The 7,591-nt window shown below is 29.7% G+C and overlaps 1 protein-coding gene across 1 annotated transcript in view; it reads left to right on the top strand.

Annotated features, from left to right (window-relative positions):
- Positions 1-7,591, top strand: part of LOC117169071 (lachesin-like) — a 388,598-nt gene that overhangs the window by 106,098 nt on the left and 274,909 nt on the right. Inside the window, exon 2 of the mRNA XM_033355181.1 lies at positions 4,768-4,855. The gene's annotated coding sequence lies outside the window, so the exon portion shown is untranslated. The remainder of the gene's footprint in view (positions 1-4,767; positions 4,856-7,591) is intronic.

The following is a 7,591-nucleotide window of genomic DNA, read 5'->3' as shown; positions in this document are numbered from 1 at the left end:
TTTTTATTATATATGTGTCAGTGGTCAGTGTACGACATGTACGGACTAGTATGAGTCCCGGGATAGCCGTGTTGAGTGCAATAATTGTACCGGCAAGCCACTTTGATGTTGATGCATTAACCCTCTACGTGCCTACACTATCCGCCAAGGCTATACAACCAGTCATCCCACGATCCTCTTTACCCTCACACGTTAAAGTGTATGCGCTTATATACGTAAGTACGTGAAAGCCTGTATACATCCTGAGAGTAAAAGGAGAGACAGATAGAGAGAAAGAGAGATACATAAAGTCAGGGAGAGAAAGAGATAGCGAGAAAGAAACGGGTATTCACATAGGATTCAAGAGCCGCTCTTGATATTATCTAAACCCGTCAGAACGCACACACTCAGCTATGAAATTCCAGTGCATAAACTGGGCTCTAGACTGATTGGCGCCCTAGCCAAGTGCTTTTAACTAAGAAGATCTCCATCTCTTTATAACACAACTTGGATTATTTTTAATTATTTCAGGAATTTCCATTTTATAATTCTTGGGATCTCTCTCCCGAGGGGAACATAGAACCTTCGTCATCTTATTACTTCAACATATTACAAGTTAGATAATGAATTATTACAAAAGGGCAGGAGGATTTAAGTCTCGGTAGTGTGGTACTTTAAAACCTCTGCCCATTTGTAATAGCACGGTAAAAAAATGGATAAATTTTTTTGCTCTCTTTGACTCTCGAGATCATAATGATTTGTCCATTCGGATCAATTTGATCTTATTTATTAGGTGATTTGTCAGAAAAAAACAAAACGGCAGCCAGTTTTTGGCACCCATGTCATAAAGACATAACCTAAAAATTGTATCTGACCGCACGCAGGTCACAACTACATTTGACAGTTGATATTTTCTAATATTAGATTTCGTTAATTTTTTAACTTTTCAAGTACCCTACACGATCATAAACCATAAACTTTATTCTACTGTGAAGTCATTATCAAAATTGTAATATGCTAATGTAATAATATGCATTTTTAAACCATTCCGGAAAAAGCCTCTAAAAATCCATGCACTTAACGTGGACCATAATGTTAGTCAGGGTCTTCATGCTCTCGATTACATTAAGCAGAAATGCTCTGATTTTGTCACTAGAATGTCCGGGCTCGATTTCTGCCGTCGGAATTTTTCGGAATATTTTTTGTTTTCAATTCAAATTCTTTAACTGCAATTGACAGTTCAATTGATCAAAAGAAACTAAAATATTCATTTTCAGGATATTTTTACTCCAAAAATTGTAGTTTTTAATCAGTCAAAGATAAGTCTGTGCCATGACATATTTGGAAAATTATGATTCCTTATACAATTTCTTTATTAAAAAATATCACTTATTACTTCAATTTCAAAATATAAATATTAAATCATTAATATGAAATGTCTTTTATTTATATTATATTCCTATATTATTTTTAACTTTCCGGTTACAAACTCGGAGCACTACCGGGAGATGAAAGACTGTCGCAGCGATATCCATGTAACGTGCGTGATGAATTTTTAACTAAAATTTAATTCTCTATCAAAAAAGATTACCTTCAATAAAAATACGTCAATTTTCAACCAAATTTTTAAATTTTTGAAGAATTTTAATCTGATACTTAAATATTTAACCAAAGAAATGAGTTTTCAACAAAAAGGAGAAGTAGTGACAAAGAAGATGAATATTCTGCTACAAGAGACAATGTTTCAACAAAATATAGAATATTTTGACCAAATAGCTGAATTTTTAACTAAGAAACGTAAATTTTTAATCAAACATGGTATAGTTAATTTTCCAGTTAAAATAATTAAGTTACAATAACATACAATTATTTAAACTCGTTAAATTTTGAAAACCAAAAAATGCATTTAAATAAAAAAATAATTCTACTTTCAAATAAACAGTTAAAATTTAAACTAGCAAATATTTCTCCTTCAAAGTACTAAATTTTGGAGTGAAATTCCCCTTTGTGGTAAGATTTAATTTTGGATACTACTGTTTGAATGTAAATAATTCAATAAAAATATAGAAAAATCTGTATTTTTTGTTTATTGTAAAAATACCATTTTCACTAATAATTAACATAAAATGCATAAAATTGCTTAAAATGTTGCATTATAGATTTTGAATTTTTCTCAGTTGCACCATATACATAAATTGTATATTTTTCTTACCGTTAAACTTAAAAACAAAATTTTTATATAAAAATAAAATAATTTAATACTTTTATTTGAGAGGTATATTTTCAGAAAACGTGGTTAATCGAAACTTATAAAAAAGTGAAATTAAATTGAAATGGATAAACTTAATTCTATTTTGATGAATAGTTCATCTGGAAATACCTTCAAAATGTATTTCCTGTGGTTTTTTTTAAATGTTAACAAACATTAAAAGGACTATGTCTGATAATTATAAATGGGGCGAGTCATGTTTTATTAATAAGAAGAATTATCTGCTAATCTAAAAAAATTGTATGAAAATTAAAAAAATTGTGTCATTCATATGATATTCACGGGAATTTCTTCGCTATGATAAAGAAACTTTTGTAACTCATATTCAACGTTTTCAAATCATGGAAGATTTCCTGTAAAATATACAATCATATTAAACACTCTCTAAACCTACGTCAACTTCATAAAAATAATTAATTTTTAATAGTGTGAGAAGACTTTCAGATTGTTGAAGCTCTTTTTGCAGTGTTTAGACACATGCTGTTGCTTCTCACGGATACCAAAGTTTTAGGTTCATCGCTACCCATAGAAAATTTAAGGTTTGCATACGATAAAGTCCTAAGGCACAAATTTTCGAAAATAAGATCGTTAACTGAAAAAATAAAACTAATACTAATACAAATCTTGATGAAAAGATTTTTTTATAACCTCATTGAATTTGTTTTAAAACATGCCGTACGGGCCTTACTGAATTCGCTTTCTTTTACTCGAAATTTTTTTTAACACCTTCCAAAGTTGAAAAACGTGCACTCAAATAAAGAAACTTTCCCCTTTTTCTTAGAATTCAATAATACTTTGTAAATAAAATTTATTTTTCTCAATTTAGTGATCACCGTCCAAAGTTGCAAAAACATGCGCCTCGAGGGAATAAAAATTCTTCCTGCATTTGCTCGGAAGCTGATAGCATTCTCCGATACATTTCAGGGTTTTATTCAGTAATAATTAATGTTAAAAGTACTGTCTCATTTTTAAATGAAAAATTCTGTTTTTGAGAATAAAATATTTTACTTTAAAAAAATTATTTATTTGTCGATCCAATTATGTTAGTTTCGTAATTATGACATATAAAAATGAATCTTCATTTTGAAGGCTTCCTAAAAGTTTGTGTATGAGTGCAAAAATTATGGTAAATTTTGTGCTTTTTCGGGGAGGGGGGGGGGGTGCTTCTTGTCCATTTTAGCTGTAAAAAACAATATTGAATTAAACATATTGGTACTAATGAAAAAGATAATTTTATCTAAGTAAATGATAAGGAAAATTGTTTTGAAACCTAAGATTTTCTATCATTTCTCGACGGCATTAGACAATAGATATTTCAAATTTCTTACATAATGAGTTGAAAAAACCCGAAGTTAACAATATTTTTATAGCTAAGTTTAGTATCTTCTACCAACTACTAGTTGCTACTATTTTTACATTATATCATATTCAGCATAATTTATTATATTCAAAAATACATTTTTTGCCCGTTTACATATGAGTTTATAGTAATAATGAGATTAGAGCTTTACAAACCAATTTTGAAGATTCAACGAAAAATTTTGTCTTTCTGAGTGGTAACGCTTGTGGAAGTGTTGACTAGGGTCTACCTATTCATGCCAAACCAACTGGAAGCGTCTGAGTTTAAGAGCTTTCAAACTTGAAAAGCTGTAAAGCGAATGCCCACACTAATATAGGTGTTTCGTGCAACCCAAGATAGTACGCGAATAGCGCATATATGTACATTATACTTTGTACCTAGTGTCCAACAAGAGCTAAAATTTTAAAGCCCGAAAGCATATGCAGTCTTTGCATGGATATAAGATTTGTTATCAATTTACATTTTTATTCATTTATGTGCCTTCTTAAAATGTGTTATAAGAAAAGATTATTTGTTTTTGGTCTGTTTTTAATACCAAAGACGGACAACCTAAGATTACAAATTTTAAGCATTGACTATTCAGATATTCTGGTAAAACATAATCCAAGAATCTTAATATCCAAGCTATCATATTTGTCACAAATTCTGTTATAAAAATCACTTGTAAATTGCGTTTAAAAATTCTTGAATTTATGAATAAAAAGACAATATTTTTATACGCAAAATTTTAAAAAATGTATATCTCTAACCAAAACCTACATTTTCTACTAGAAATAAATAGTCTGATTATAAAGTTTCGAAACTCTCCGGTCTGAACAAGACTGACTTTTCTACTTAAATTGCTTCCGTGTCCCACCATAATGTTCCATTTCCACTGGGGAAAACTATGCAGTAATGTTTGAACCTTCCGATGAAAAAGGAATTTTTCTGCTTGGAATTATCATTAATTTGTTCAAGGCCACAGACGATAAAAATTTAATTGAAGAATATTTTAGCTGTCTCAAATAAATAGGGTAACGACACCAATAGTGAGTGAGTAATGTGACTTCTCCTGTAATGTATTGGGATAAATTGGAGAATATTTGCTGAGACTATATATTTTTAATTATTAACTGCTTGGAATTGAGTTAATACCAAGAAAATGATTTTTTTGTTGCAGCTATTTTTAACTTCGAAAGTTGGATTAGACTGATCTTCGGGGGTTTCTTTTCTGGCACAATTGGTCTGAAAAACTAAAAGGTAGTAAGGTTAGTAGCAAGATTTTTAAAAATATATTATTTTAAAATATTTGATAAATATTCTTTTAAAGGTAACAACGCTAGAGAGTAAAATATTTTTAACTTTTCCGTGGCTTCCTTTTTGCTTTAGCCTTCTGTTTTACATTTTACCACACGATCGATCCCGGAAACGCGAATGCGTGCGCGAAAGCGCTGATAATGCTTGAAAGGCTTTTAAGTTGACTGAACGAAAAACGACTTTGTGGATGAGATTTAGTACTATTTGTCGAAACATAAAATTACTTGTGTATTTTATGGCAAATCTCTCAGAGCTTTATTGAATAAAACAAGTTCAACAATTTCAGATAATATTTCAGTAATAATCTGCTAATTCTACAAACGAGTATAATTATAAAGAGAAATAAAACAAGAAATTATATAAAATATAAGAATATTGCAAAAAAAATAGATATGAAAATGAAAAAAGTTAATTGGTAGAAAATTTATCAATAGTATTTATATCATGATTCTTACAAATACTGTTTAAATTGCGTTTAAAGTTTTAAACTATTACAATTAGTTGGAAACAGAAAGTTAGCTTTTGCGGAATGCTGAAGCCAAAACGTATTGCCACAGGTTTCCAACTAGGGCTTTGCAAACCACGTTTCTGTTTTCCGGTGCTCTGAATTTGAGATAATATTTTGATAGCCCCTCTATGGGGATTACTAAGGCTTGCAGAGTTTCCTTCATAGATTACTTGGATATGAATATACATTTCATTGGAGCAGTTCCAAAGTATGCAAGACAAACGATATAATTCTTGTTGAAAGTATAATTGTTAATTATTTTAAAAAGGATTTCATTTTAACGTTTAATAAAATTAATTCAATTTCTACGAATTTAGCTTAAAACGCCCTAACTAAGATATGAAAAAAATAATTTAAGGAACAATAAAAAAGATGTACAAAGTGTACATAAAATAATAGAAGAACAAAAACTGTGTCACTTCGACAAATAAGAACATAAAAGATACTGTAAGGGTGCAGATGCGTGATAATAAAGAAGTTTATTACCATACTTTACGTTTACTAAGGTAAAATGCGAATATCGGTGCGATTTAATGTGTATTCGATATTTTCTTGACAATAAACAGATGTGGCGTTCATCTATATTTGCTCATAAGCGTAATTGTTTTTAATTTGCTTTTAATTAAGGCTTATTTTCTGACATTTATTTTGGTCAGTTTTTGTGTTAACGACAATAAGAAAAGTGTGGATGTTCACTTCAATCGGTCATTCCTTACCATTCAAAGAGTAATATTCAAAGAGTAATAAAAAACTTTAAATGTCCAAAATTTACAAAATGATAGACCCAACAACTTGGGCCAAAAATTGAATTTTCTATCGTTATAAATTTAGAATGTTTAAACACTGTACAAAATTCCATAAATTACTGGAAAGTCAATTGTGGGTAAAAGATATAACATATACGGAAAAACTATGATCGCAGCCAATTAAATAATTAAACAAGGCTCGTTCGTGCAGCTTGAAAGTGCCTATCTTTAAACTTTGTTAAAAAAGAAAATCCACGATAGCAATCAATTAAATATTTTAAAAATAGCTCGTTTCTGTAGTTTTTAATAAAATATATCTTCTAGGATTGTAGAATAATTTCTACAGTCAGACTTTCTTTTCTATAAAAGCTTGAAAATATTATATTGAAAAATATATAAATAAGCTATTTTTCACCAAATTAATTTAGGTGGCATTTTCAATTTTGCCCAGAAAGTTTTATTTTTCGGTCCACTTATTATTTTCAATAATTTATTAGAGTTTTTACATTTTTATACATTCAAATTTTATAACTATGTCAAATTAAATTTGTGACCCTAATTGTTGGGTCCGCCATTTTGTAAGTGTTGAGTATATGAAGTTTTTTATAATGAGCATCTTTTGAGCATAACATAGAAATCTTCATCACGTGTGGACAATTTTCGTAATGTTAATTTAATGGGAAACTTCAAGTGGCTGGGCCAATGGATAAATATGAACCGATTTAGATATTTGAAGAACATTTTCTAATCGGATATTTGGACCAGAATTACATGCAGGAGCAAACGATTTCCAGAAAGCGTAAAATAAGGACTACCCTACTGTACAGGGGTGTGCATTGTAATTATAAACATAGAAACCATGTAAGATAATGTAGTACATTAGATTATCAGAGAAAAATAATCCAGGGAGGGGATTATGTAACTTTTTCATTTTAATTTCTACTCCTACTTTTCAAAATTCACGGCGGTAGAATTTTTTCTGGACTTTTAAATTATCGCAGCAATTTAAAAAAAGTAACGTGAAAGTGGAAGGTGAAAATGTAGGAAGGTGACAAAAAATTCATTTACATGGAGAGAAGGAATAGGTAAAAATAGGCAGAGAAATTACGGTAGAAGATATTTCAGTCAATTTATAACAGACAAATAAAGTAAAGAAGGGGGATTATCAAGATTGGTATTAAAAAGATGGTAAATATATTACATATAATAAAGGGGTGTGCTAAGATAGGTAGTTAAAGAAATATCTGATAAAAAATAGATGGAGAATCGCAATTTGTTTATTAGTAAATGAAGTAATGACGCAGATGTATGTGGAAAAGTATTAGGAAAGGATATTTGTATTGAGTGGACAGGATAAAGAGACTTGAGAAATAGTGGGATAGTTATACGAAAGGAAATGCAAAAAGAATGCCTAAAATAGTGAGTCTATTTAT

Source organism: Belonocnema kinseyi, chromosome 3, assembly GCF_010883055.1.
Source record: "Belonocnema kinseyi isolate 2016_QV_RU_SX_M_011 chromosome 3, B_treatae_v1, whole genome shotgun sequence".
NCBI lineage: Eukaryota > Metazoa > Arthropoda > Insecta > Hymenoptera > Cynipidae > Belonocnema > Belonocnema kinseyi.
This window is presented reverse-complemented; position numbering and strand designations above follow the sequence as displayed.